Raw genomic sequence first — 14,318 nt, 5'->3', positions numbered from 1 at the left:
AAACCATTCTGGGAATTACTGCCTCTTGCCCCCTTCCCTACTGTGCCCCCTTCCTTCTACCACTGCTATGGCTCAGCTCTTGCCAAACTCAGCTGGAGCCAGGGCACTCCTCAAAGTGTTGCACCTTTGGGAAGGTGAGCAGCAATACCACATGCCAGAACATCTTCCTCTTGGCAGCAGAAGTGGTGGGGTAGGTGCTTTGCCCTCTGGAAGCTGAAAAGAATAGCACTGAGTGGCCAGTGGCATACTTTGGTTTGATTCCTTCCAAATAGTCATTGGGATCCACTTCAGCTTCTGAATGGTCATAGAAATGCATCCTCCTTGCATGCTCTCTCCCTCTGCTTCCCTTCCTCTAAATATCACTGGGCACATATTCCCTTTTAGGTGTTCCATTGCATTTTCAATCACCAACTTCCACCACTACTTTTTCTGCTTTGGTGAGCAGGGCAATTGCCCCCATTTGCTGCCTGCATTCTCAGCTCAGAGTGCTTATTCTCTCTCTCTCTTCTGCTGTCCAGGAATATCTGCGGTGCCACCACACTGCTGCCTGTTTGTTTCGTGTCTCATTACCTTTGCAGCCTCTGATGACCCTTCTCATCCAAGCTGTTTCTCCTGGGTGTCCTGAGCAGGCTTTCCTTTTCATTTTGGGAATGGATATTCATATGCCACTAGCACTTTCAAAAGCTCAACCCTTTCCTGCAGAACCCCCAACCTTCAGCATAGGGATTTAAATAAAAAAGTCCTTGTCCTTCCCTTCCCTTCCCTTTCTGCAACACAAAAATAAAAAGTGTCCATCAGAAACCTGTGGCCCTCTGGATGTTGTTGGACTCCAGCACCCATCAGCCCAAGTAGGCATGGATGATGGCAGTTGTAGTCCAGCAAAAATTTGAGGGCCCCAAATCCCCCCCCCCAATTCCTGTGTTAGGGACTCACAGGCTAGGGCATAAACTACACCACTGACTCAGGGGGGTGATCTATGCAGCTTCAGCACCATAGGGAGCAGACAAAGAGCTGGAAAAGGTTTAGCATTGGGGGGGCAGTGATGGCTGGTGTTCATTGGGATTAGCAGGGTGGAAGGCAGGGAGGCTGGGCGTAGGTGGGGCCAGAGCCAATGAGAGGCAGAGCCATCTCCTGACTGGTTGCAAGTAAGAAGGCAGGCAGGTGGGGGCTGGTTGAGAGCTGGCTGAGATAATGGGACAGTGTCCTTTTGAGTTTTGACCCACCGGGAAACCAGGAAGTAGCAGTGGAGAATCCAGACAGATTCAGGAACAGGGATGCACCACAGCTGACCACCCTGCAAACTTTTCCTTCTTGCTTCTTTTTACAGCAGGACAGAGTCTCAGGGCAATGAGACCACAGCAAACAGATTAACTGAAGGTGTAATTTACTAAAAGCCAATTAAGGTGTGCCAAATTAGGACTGAGGAGTGATCCTCCAGATGCTGCTTCAATCCACAGCTGTGCCCTGTCACACATCTATTGCTGTCAGGTCCCTCCAGCCAAATTAAGAGCACAGCACCATTCAGCAATCTGGGTGCAGCATCGTTGGCCTGTAGTGTGCATTGTCACAGGTAAACACATACACAACATCCTCTGCCTTGGGGCTCTTTGGAAAGGAAAGGAAAGTCCAGCCAAATTACCGTATTTTTTGCTCTATAAGACTCACTTTTTCCCTCCTAAAAAGTAACGGGAAATGTGTGTGCATCTTATGGAGCGAATGCGGGCTGCGCAGCTATCCCAGAAGCCAGAACAGCATGAGGGATTGCTGCTTTCACTGTTTTCCTCCTCCCAAAACTAGGTGCGTCTTGTGGTCTGGTGCGTCTCATAGAGCGAAAAATACGGTACTTAGTTTCTCTGAGCACAACTGTACTGATTTTCAGCATTTGGGGACTGTGTCCTCCCCTCATCAGTTTGAGTGTTCGTTATATCACAGCAGCTCAGCCAAGGTGAGGGCATCACAACATGCTCAAAGTTTCATACTTTTCCTGCTACTTCTCATATAACTTTTTAAAGACAACATGGGTTCACTTTCCTTTGTCAAACACCACACCTGAGGATTAGTTCAAATGCAATATGAGGACATTCAGTGACACATTCATCTGTAATTATTTCAGTCTCACCAGGTAGAAGCAGAAATGTAGAAGCCAGCTTCTGTAAGAAACATTTTGTAATGAATAAAAATAATGGTACAGGCTCTCACACATGTGCACACACAAACACATACACCTTACTTGGAGACTGACATATGCTTTATGTTCAATGTCCAGACAGATATATTTCTACAGAGACATTCTAACTGCAAAAACCACTATGATAAAATAAACATAACCTCTTTAGTAAGGTGCTGGCACCTGTCTGTCTCGAGAGACAATGGAGTTTGCCTCTGAGGATGAAGTCAAACCCCTGCGCTAGCAGCACTAAAGTGACCTCTCCAGGGTGCAAATACACCCTGGGCAGTGTGTATAGAGGTCTTGGGCTGCCTAGATGACAAGATCCCTCTCTTAGCCTCACTGATGTGATCCACTGATGTGATCCAAAGGAAAGCAGAGCAATAAGATTAGCGCCAGCTTGGCTGCACCTAGAAGGAGGTGTACAAGGCACCATCCACTCTGGATTTGTGTAGGGTCCGATGCCATTTTGTATCTATGGTTGCAGAGATGGCCTATATTTTACAATTAAGGCTGACTTCAGAAAGCTGTCCTAAAACTAGTGAACCAAACAGAGTTTTCAAAATCCACATTAAGAAGTTAATTCTGGGATTCCATCAATGCTTAGGATCAGTGTCATTGGCATTAGCTGCCTAGGAGAGCTATCTTTCCTCATAAGCCTTTCTTCCTAGTCTAACACACATTAATTATGTATTTCATGCTAAATGTGTGATAAGTGCTTTGTGTGCAGGCATATCACACTCAGCTGCCCCCTGCTAATTTTACCTCTTAATAGCTGAACATCAGAGCGGGGCAGTTTTTCACACGAATAGAAAATGAGGATCTGGAATTAATTTTACTGAGCAGAAGCTGGTTCTGACCGTTATCTGCCGCAGCTATTTTAAGGCTACAGCTGACAACTTTAAGAGGGGAAAATATTTAAAATGGTGATTACAACACCATTTTGAAAGAGCTTCACTACATTTTCCACTATAGCTCATGGGGAGATGATCAAAGGGTTGGGTGACGTCCCAATCTAGGATTTAGCATACAGCCCCAAACTGCTTTAATCTTGCCTTTTGCCAGTCATGTGCATTCAAAGGAGGAGCTATGGAAACAGTTCCTAAGGACATGAGAAGGACCTACTGGATCCAGCCCAGCATCGTCTTCTGACAGTGGTAGGACCCAAGCACAAAAACAACCGATATTCAGGAGGAAAAACTGCCTCTGACCTACAGCAGCTCTCAAACTCAGCAAGTTCGGCCTTGTGTATTTTTCTGTGGCAGGACACTTGAAAGGTTGGGAGAGGGAAAAGTGAAGCACCAGGAAGTGCTGAGACCTTTAAAAAGTAATCCCCTTCTGCTGGTAGAATAGATCAATACAGGAAATAACATGCTAAAACTATTGCAATGTACCACCATGCAGGCAGTCGTTCCACTATGGAAGGCAGGTAAGGAAACCTTGATGTCAGGACTATCTCTGCAGGTCCACCAGGAATTTTGCAGTAAAAATATGTTAGTATGACCTTTAAACTCCTTAACCTTTTCTGTCAATGTGATTTTTTTACACAAGGACCCAACCCCTGCAGAGGGATATGTGGTGAGTTCAGAAGAATGAGAAAAATGTTGGATGATAGAGGAAGCCCAGAAGGCAAAAATATGGGAGAGATTGCCTTACAAGCTCACCTCTGCGAACAACAAAAGGATTAATGTGGAAGATAATCAGAAATGGTATCTTCCCCCAGTAAAGTCATTCCCCTTTCACAAAAAACATGCAGGCATCCTGTTGGCTGGGATGAAGTGATGGGGGTAGTTATAAGCATATGTGGTGGACATTGTCACCTTTTGGAAAGATAATAAAAGGGCCAGCGTAGCACAAAAGGGTATGGCAAATAGTCTTAACTGAGAAACATATGCAAAAATTAAGACTAGCTAGAGGGGGGAAACACAAATAAAGGTTTGCCGCAGATTGGTGGAATGTTACTACCTTTACAAACAACTCAGAAAATAACAGAAAGGTCGCTAAGGTGTACTCTAACTTGTGGATATCATGACAGATTGATATTTATATCTCAATGCTTTTATTCTCCACTGTCTTTAAACTTGATTCATGTAGGGTCTGGGTGTCTCATATGGGCTTTGTTGTCTGAGATTCTGGTTATGTATCTGCTTTGTATTTCTCTGGATATTTGGAAACAAGCAATAGCAAGTAATTGAAAAGAAAAGTATACATCAATACACTGGCACAGTGAGCCTGCTGTTCTGCACAAGTGTAAGGATAACATTCTGCAGTCTCCTGCCAGCATAATCCTTATGCAGGTGAGACACTGACACTGCTGGGCTTGGACTCCACTCCCACTGTGTATGCTGTTCTCAAACTATTGTTGTGTGCACAATACCCAAAGGATAGTTTGCACCTTAGAGTCATATTTCCACCTCTAAGGAACAAGTTCAACCTCCCCCCACATCCTGTTCAATCTCCTATTTCCCTTTGCATTGCTTTTCCCCACTGATCTAGCAGACAGCTCAGTGAGCCTCCTGTGACCTTCCTGTTATAGGATGCATTCTGCATGGCATCCCACATGTCCCTGGAATTGCTTCAGGAGCAAGGCTTCATTTGTGCCATATATTAGCCAATGGGCCAATAAGAGGGTTTCTCAGAATAGTTCACATGAGTTTTAATATGCAACACCATACCCTCTAACATTTCTCTGATGAAAATAGGGGCATTCTATTCTACACCAGGAAGATTCTCCCATGTTTCATCTTGCTGAACATGTAGACATCCTATGCAAATCTACACCAGTCACCATGAGTCAATTATATCCTCTCCACTGAATCTACTTCACAGGATTGTTGAAAAGAAAAAAAATGTGTGAGGGGAACGGATTGTGTATAACACCTTCAACAGATAAATGGAATGAAGTAACATTTTAGCTGTAAGCCACCTTGAGTCCCTGTCAGGGGAAAAGGCAGGATACAGTAGTAGTGATGACAATGATGATGATGATGGAAACTGTGAGACTGTTCAGGAACATACCACAAAGTAAATCCTGTTGAACTCAGTGGGACTTACCTCTGAGTAAAAATGCTCAGGGTTCCAGTGTAAGGCTGCCCAGTTTTAGCTCCATTTAATACCATGGGACTTATTTCTGAGTAGACAGTGTAAGGCTCCACTTACAATAAAGGAATCAACACTCCCTGCATTTCCTAAGAAATGGCTGGCTGCTGAAGCATTGCAATTAAAAAATTCAATTCAATTCAATAATTTAAAGTGGATTGGTGACCTTTCCCTTCAAAATGTAGAAAGGGCTTCGTATGCCAACATCACCATTTCCTTCATTTGGTGTGCACACACACACACACCACTTTTAATTGTTCTCTTAGACGTGGAGGGGAGGAAAAAGGAAAACCGAGACATTCTGGGATCAAATCAGAAACCGAGATAGCTTCTGTAATTCCAGGACAGTACCTGGAAAATAAGGACACTTGGAGGGTATGCAATACCAGAAGCATCCTTATGAACCTGGAAGTTCAAGACTTTGTTTTTGCTGCTGATTGATTCCCTTTCAACCAGTCTCACAGCTCAGCTTGTCTCTCTGATAACTTCTTCTCGGCTTCAAACCTAAACATGGCCAAAACTGAAGTTCTGAAGTTTCATCAGCCCCAATCTGCCTCATTTGAAGCTGACAGCATCAGTTTCTTCCTTGTCATTCAAGCTCAGTGAAAATATATTTGACTCTGCTTCTATCCTGGCAGTTTGGAGAACACCCAAATCCTGGCACTTCACCTTCTCTTCAACTGTGTTCTGTGAACACTGTGAAAATGCAATTAGATATTCAGCAGAACATGGAATAGCTGTTTTAACTTCCAAAGAATTATCAAGCTGGGACTTAATTTTTATTATGTCTAAATTCCTAACACAGGGATGAGGAACTTGTGGCCCACCAGATGTTGTTGGACTCCCATCAGCTCCAACTAGAGTAGACAACAGTGGGGGACGATGGGAGTTGGACTCCAACAACATCTGGAAGGCCACATAACAGTATAAGAAGAGCCTGCTGGATGAGGCCAATGGCCCATCCAGTCTAGCATATTGTTCTCACAGTGGCCAAACCAAATGCCTGTGGGAAACCCACAAGCAGGATTTGAGCACAGTAGCACTTTCCCATCCAGCAGTTTCCAGCTAGTTGTATTCATAAGTATTGCTGCTTCCCATCCCACCAGAGATACACAAGTTCACCAGAAATACAAGAGTGTGCTGATAAACTTCTAGTCCTTGTGTTTGTTTTCCTGTCTGAGGATACACAAAGTGATGGAGATGATAAGGCTTAGAGGTGATATGATAGCTGCCTTCAAATATCTAAAGGGAAGTCACATGGAAGTTGGAGCAAACTTGTTTTCTGTTGTTCCCGTGGGCAGGACCTGAAGCAAAGGATTAAAAAATCACAACGAAGGAAATTCCAACGGAACATCAGGAAGAACTTTCGGATGGTAAGACATGTTCAACAGTGGAACAGGCAACATCAGAAGGTGGTGGACTTCACTGGAGATTTTAAACAGAGGCTGGATCTGTCAGGGATTCTTGTGTTGGCTTTTTGCAGTATGGTAGCGCTGCAGAGAGCTTGCTGGGGAGATCATGCATTAAAAAGAAAGGGACTCAAAAATAACTTAAGCAAGGTTTTAATTACGAAAAAAAACAAAAACTCCTTATACACTAAATACATTAACAACAAACCAGACCCAACCACCAACCCAACCCCCAGGGTAATGGTAGAGCTAGGTGCTGCTCCTTATATACTCCATGCAAATGCTGACACACCTTAATCAATGCAACTCAGCAGCACCTGCTATGTTTCACAGCTGTAAAGCTGGGTCTCGTTATCTTGCTCTGGCCCTTGCTCTGGCCCCTTAAAGACATACACATTAGGTGGAACAATGATGAACCTTTACATTTAAAGTAACCATTCAACATTTCCCCTGCGGTTCATCATTGTGGAACAAAAACATAAAGCATACTTTGTACATGTCTTTCATGTATAACCTTTGGAAGTGCTTTTGTAAAAATGTCCGCAATTTGATTGTCACCTGGAACATATTCAAATACAATCATTTCATCAGCAATTAGTTTCTTTACAAACTGCAGACGTAATCTTAAGACTCTAGTGCGCTGCGTATTGGTTTCTGAACATAGGATGGCGAGTCCACTCTGGGAATCAAGGTAAACTTTTACTGGTAGTGTTACTTGCATCTGTAGGTCTGCAAATACTTGCAGATACCATTCTATATCACGAGTGGCCTGAACGCATGCACATAATTCACTCTCGGTTGTGGAGAGACAAACAATGGTTTGTGTCTGGGACTTCCATTCAAATGGACAACCGTTATAACAAAACACCATACCAGACACACCCCTGCAATTATTTTGTTCCACTGCATGAGATGCGTCGCAGAAAATTTCAAAACCTTTGTCAATACTTGATGTAAACTGCAACCTATAATGTTTGGTATGTTTAAGGTACATTACCACTCTCTTAAGAGCAGAGAAACATTGTGTAGTAGGCTTTTCCACAAATTTTGCCAGAAAGTGAAAAGCATAAGTTATATCTGGTCTTGAGATTCTTTGAATGAAATTTAGCTTGCCTATGGCAGAACGATACAAAGTTTTGTTAGGAAATGGTTTATCTTCACCTGTAAAGGTGAAACCACACACCATAGGTGTTTCCTTCCCATTTGCATTTTCTAAACGTAGCATTTCAACAAGGTCATCAATTTTTGCAGTTTGATGAACCAGAAAAGATCCATTTTTGCCTTTCTCAATTTGCATGGACAAGTAATTTTTAGCTATGCCTAATTCCACCACATCAAATTTCTTCTGTAACTGTGAAACTACCTCTTCATATTCTTGTTTAGTTTTTGTAGAAATTAACACGTCATCTACATACACACATATCTTTGTTACAGAGTTTGCCCTTTCCTTTATAAACACACAGTTGTCTGCCTTTCCTTGTGAAAAACCAATATCCAGCAATTCTTTTGCTAAAGTTTGGTGCCAATTCCTTCCACTTTGGTGCAGACCATAAAGGGATTTATTTAATTTGCATACCAAACCTTCAGCAGCGTCTATGCCTTCAGGGACACGCATAAAAATTTGTTCTTTTAAATCTGCAAACAAATATGCAGTTTTTATATCTAGGTGATAAACAGAATGTCCACGTTGTGATGCATCTTTTAACAAGAGCTTAACTGTTTCATATTTTACACTTGGTGAATAACACAAATCATAATCTTCGCCTGGAATTTGTTGAAAACCCCTAGCAACTAATCTTGCCTTGTACCTTACAACTTCATTTTTGTCATTCATTTTAACTCTATAAACCCATTTTGAATCAATAAGTCTCATATCTGGGGTTTGTGGTACAAGAGACCAAGTGTTATGCTCTTCATATCTCAGAGTTATCTCAGAGTTCATAGCTTTATACCAATTTGCAGCTTGGTGCTTAGGTAAATTCTGAACATCATTGTAGCTTTTTGGCTCAAAAACCGCCTTATTGGCATACACAGTATTAAAATGTTCATCTGCAAAATGTTGTGGCTTCTGCCTCTTTCTATCTGAATGTCTTAGTCCAGAAGGAGAGTCAGACTCCTCAGACTTAATGGGACTAAGTGAACTACTAGTTTCAGGTTGTAAATCATCATTGTCAGACTGAAGAGGTGCCTGTAGGCTAAGCTCACGGTCAGAAAAATCAAGAGAATCTAACCTCCCCTCGGGTGCCTGTGACTTTAAATCATCAAACAAATTATCAGATTCAACAGGCTTTTTGTCTTTTTCCATTAATTCAGAAGCACCATTTCCTGCTGCTGCTGCTGCTTCTTCCTCTTCTTCCTCAGTATTATCTATACCATCAGTATCTTGGAAGACAGCAACTCCATTCCAATTTACAGTTTGTATCATGCTTCTGGTAATATGAAATTTGCCAGTTGCTGGTATGTAAATTCTGTACGCCCCCTGCTGGTAGCCCATTAATTTTCCCTGAACACTACGCTCACCCAATTTCTGCTTAGCGGGATAATGCATAATTACATCTGAACCCCAAATGCGTAGGTATTTCAGATTAGGGCGTTTTTTAAACAGCTTCTCATAGGGGGTGACATCTAAACCAGAATGATAACTGCGATTTCTAACATAACAAAAAGCATTAAGCGCTTCAGCCCAAAAGTCTTTGGGCAGATTAGCATCGTGCAGATACGTTTTAACCCCTGCCTGTAAGTCACGCTGCACAACTTCAACAAGCCCATTTTGCCAGGGACTTCGGGGGCAAGATAACTCATGAGTAGTCCCCTGCGCTTCCAGGAATTTCTCAAAATCCTCAGAAACAAATTCTCCGCCCCGGTCAGAAAACAGGTTCTTAATAGGTTTGTTAAAGTGTGTTTTTACCCAGTTGCAAAAAACTTTATACTTCTCAAATGCTTGGGACTTGTCAGCTATTGCGTAAGTCCAACAATATCTACTATACTGGTCTATGAGAGTGAGCCAGTACTTAGAACCTCCTAATGATGGTGGGAGTGGCCCAACTAAGTCACAATGTACACGCTCAAATGGCTCAGTTACTTTCCTATCTGAGCACCTACCCTTGCATGCAACCTTAATCTTATTCTTGCAACAAGATAGACATTGCATAAAGAATTTACATGGTTTTAAGTTGAGGCCATTAACAATATTCTTCATCTTAATTACATCAGCAAAATTCAAGTGTCCCAGAATTCTGTGCGCCTCATGGATACACCCAGAATGTGGCCTTACATTCCTCAACCCCTGGCTTGACTGTGCTGCTTTGCAATTTATAGGCGATTGGGAGTAGGTGCGAAAATACAGTCTATATAAACCATCAGAGTCCCGGGCATACAATAGACGTTTGTTCCCCTCAAAAAACTCACACATTGAATTTAAGAAACGCACACTTATGCCTTGACGAGCAAAACACCTTACTGATAATAAATTGTCCACTGATGGGCAGTAAATGCAGTTCGCTATTGTAATATTTAAAGAGTCAAGTTTAACAGTACCCCTGCCAAGCGACTGCAAGACTTGTGAATTGGCTAAATGTACATTACCAATTTCCTCTTCGAAAGAAATATACAAACTTCGATCGTTGCAAACGTGGTGAGAGGCTCCTGAGTCCACAATAAAAGAATTCCACTTGGCACCTTTAATTCTTTTATGATCTGCAGTCCGAACATGAAAAGCTCGCGGCTCATTTCTGTCTTTACGGTGCGATGTTGGCTGCTGAGATGACAACCGTGACTGACGAGCAGAAACAGGCTTAGGAGTACTTTGCTTTCTTTTGGATCTGCAGTCCTTTGCAAAATGTCCTTGCTTATTGCAGAACCAACAACGCTTTGCAGCTTTAAATGCAGTCGCATCACCAAAAGGTTGCATATGGCGTTCCTCATTACTTCTGGAAATAGGAGTGCTTATGGCACAAGCCTCTCTTCTATCCAACTCACCCATTAATCTTGCCATCACCCCTTCCACAGTTAATTGTGCTGGTGGGACAGCAGATATCTGGCTAGCTATACCATCAAAGTCCTCATTAAGGGAACAAAGAATGATAAAAACATACTGAATATCAGGTATGTCCATGTCCCTTCGAATTAATTCGCCGCGTATTGCCTCCAGACGTCTCAAGTGTGCTGCCAAATCACCACCAGGCTGCAACTTCGTCTGGTACAGCTGCTTGAAAAACGTCAATGCAGACGCTGACTCCTTTCTAACATGCACTGCTGCAAGACTGTCCCACATTTCTTTGGCAGTTTTCTTATTCCTTATATAGACTACTTGCTGGTTGCTGACTGCCAAATTAATTATTGCCCTGGCTTTTGCATCTCCTTTCGACCAAGCATTAGTTACAGGGTCAGGAGGGTCTTCAGTTACATAGGTCCATACTTCCCTAGAGGTCAAAAGCGCCTCCACCCGAAAAGACCATAAACTATAGTTCTCATCTGTTAGCTGTGGGAAGACCAGAGCCTTCTCAGCTTCAGGAACCCGGTCAACCATTCTGGAAATCTTCCAGACCCACAAAAACTACACTAACAGGAGAAGGAGTTTTCAAACCTTTCTCAGAGTCCAAAAATATGCAGTCATCCACTCAGCAGCTGGGCCCATAACCAAAGATGTTGGCTTTTTGCAGTATGGTAGCGCTGCAGAGAGCTTGCTGGGGAGATCATGCATTAAAAAGAAAGGGACTCAAAAATAACTTAAGCAAGGTTTTAATTACAAAAAAAACAAAAACTCCTTATACACTAAATACATTAACAACAAACCAGACCCAACCACCAACCCAACCCCCAGGGTAATGGTAGAGCTAGGTGCTGCTCCTTATATACTCCATGCAAATGCTGACACACCTTAATCAATGCAACTCAGCAGCACCTGCTATGTTTCACAGCTGTAAAGCTGGGTCTCGTTATCTTGCTCTGGCCCTTGCTCTGGCCCCTTAAAGACATACACATTAGGTGGAACAATGATGAACCTTTACATTTAAAGTAACCATTCAACATCTTGAGCTGTGATTCCTGCATTGTGTTTGGACTAGATGACTCTAGGGCCCCGCCAATTCTATATTTCATTCCTGGCTACAGATACTTCTAGGATAGGTTTGGGGTTCTTTTTGCCAGAAATAATAGCTAATTTGGTCTCATGGCTGCCTTTGACTCTAGCCAGTGAACCACCTTGTTTGGGACTATCTTCATAGCTTGGCACTTTGACAAACTTCTACTGGACCTGCCTGGCAATGCCTGGCTCTTGATCCTGACAGTGCTTTTGGTTACCTACGGCCCAGCACATTGATGCCAGGATGGTGCATATTGCTGTATCACATGCACTGCATGCAGACGCTCCCAGACTCATTCCCAAGTATCTACTCTGCTGGTCTGGTTTTAAAAATCTCAGCAGGTATATAGCATTTTGCATTTGCTTGGCCTTGCTCTGATTTTTGTCAGAGTGAACTCACTTCTTATTTCACTCCAGAGATCAGTCCACAGAACAGTGGGAAAAGAAGGCCTGCACTTGTCATGTTTACAAAACCTCTATGGGTTATGCTGATATTTCATAACTCCTTCACACCTTTCTGGTACTCCTGGTATTGACTTATTTGTTCACTCTCTCTGTTTATTTTGCAGGTAGCCTCAATATCAGGCAATTAAGTGAACTGGTGCCCAGAATCAGTAATGGACTGTCTGAAGGTCAATAAACCAATGCTCAGTCCTGACACAATGGAGTTTTGATGGTGGGTGGTTCTTTTCCTCAAGAAGGGACTGTTTCCCGTTTTAGATGTTGAACTTCCCCTAAAATTTAGGCGTGGCTAAAGCCTGAGGGACGCAGGTGGCGCTGTGGGACACAGGTGGCGCTGTGGGTTAAAGCCTCAGTGCCTAGGACTTGCCGATCGAAAGGTCGGTGGTTCGAATCCCTGCGGCGGGGTGCGCTCCCGCTGCTCGGTCCCAGCGCCTGCCAACCTAGCAGTTCGAAAGCACCTCCGGGTGCAAGTAGATAAATAGGGACCGCTTACCAGCGGGAAGGTAAACGGTGTTTCCGTGTGCGGCTCTGGCTCGCCAGAGCAGCGATGTCACGCTGGCCACGTGACCCGGAAGTGTCTCCGGACAGCGCTGGCCCCCGGCCTCTTGAGTGAGATGGGCGCACAACCCCAGAGTCTGTCAAGACTGGCCCGTACGGGCAGGGGTACCTTTACCTTTACCTAAAGCCTGAGGGCTGCAAATGGCCTCCTATTTTTAAACAAGTCTTTTAAGAGATCAGCTTAGATTATATTTCTACCAATTCTCTTCTTGCTCCTCTTCTCTACTATCCTTTCTAGTTGTTGTTCTGTAGGTAGTGATGGTGGTGTCTAAAATTGTCTGCAATTCTCCCCAAGGCATCCTGTAAAACTCTCCCCTGCCACATCCTGCAAAGTGCCACTTTGGCTTCCTAGCTTAATGGATCAGGTTTGCAGTCTTGGGGTTTTCATAGATCTTTGTCATCAGCTGAGGCTGGTGTGCTGGCTTCAGCAATCCCAGGGCAGAAATAGCTTCCCCACAGTTGTCCATGCTCTGATAACCTCCAAATTTCTGGTATTATTGCTTCCATGTTTCACAAGCATACAGAAACGTTGGTAGTACAATAGCTTTGTAAACAAGCATTTTGGTTTCCCTACAAATGTCCAGGTTTCGAAAGCTGCTCTGAGAAGCCTATTGGACTGAATATGAGCAGGGCATTAAATTACAGAATAAGTTTTTTAAAGAAATATTCCATTATTTGTCACGTGTAGAAACATTGTGTAGTACAGCTGCTCAGGAACAAGTGTAATGGTTTGGTTTGATCCAATTTGACTGTTTGACAAACATATCCAGTCAGGTCTCATTTTCAAACAGTCAGAATGACAGACAGTCCAATGGCACCTTAATGATTACTGAATATATATTGTACTATAAATCTTCATGAGGCACGGTCCATTTTATCAGTTTCATGATCTCCTTAGATAGATAAAATATTTCCACTTCACATGGCTAAATCGAGTGCCTTCTAGGGAAGTAACCATGTTTGAACATTCTTCTTTTTCTTCTTCTCCTCTGGTGATCACTCATAGCTGAGTAAGATTATCTTCCATGAACACGATCTTAACAGTGAGTCCATAAGTGACTGTGGAGGCCAATTCTGGATCCACACATCCTTCCACAGTGGGGACATAGGTTTCCAGACAGGAGTTTATCATGGTGAGGATTTGCCAAACATGCCTTCCTCTTACCACATTTCTCCCTTTCGTCTTGAGTTCGAGTGTCTTCAAAGTCCATGACACCTTTGCTAAAGGCTGTTCTCCAATTGGAGGCTCGCAGGCCAGTGTTTTCCAATTGTCGGTCTTTATACTACATATTTTTAGATTTGCCTTGAGAGAGTCTTTAAACCTCTTTTGGTGACCACTAGCATTATGCTTTCCATTTTTAAGTTCGGAATAGCTTTGGAAGACGATAATCAGGCATCCGAACAACATGACCAGTCCAGCAAAGTTAACGTTGAAGTGTTTGCTTCAACACTGGTGATCTTTGTTTCTTCCAGTACACTGGCATTAGTTTACCTGTCTTCCCAAGTGATATGTAATTTTTTTTGGAGACGCTGTTGATGG

The sequence above is a fragment of the Podarcis cretensis genome (genome assembly GCF_951804945.1).
Source record: "Podarcis cretensis genome assembly, chromosome: 1".
NCBI lineage: Eukaryota > Metazoa > Chordata > Lepidosauria > Squamata > Lacertidae > Podarcis > Podarcis cretensis.
This window is presented reverse-complemented; position numbering follows the sequence as displayed.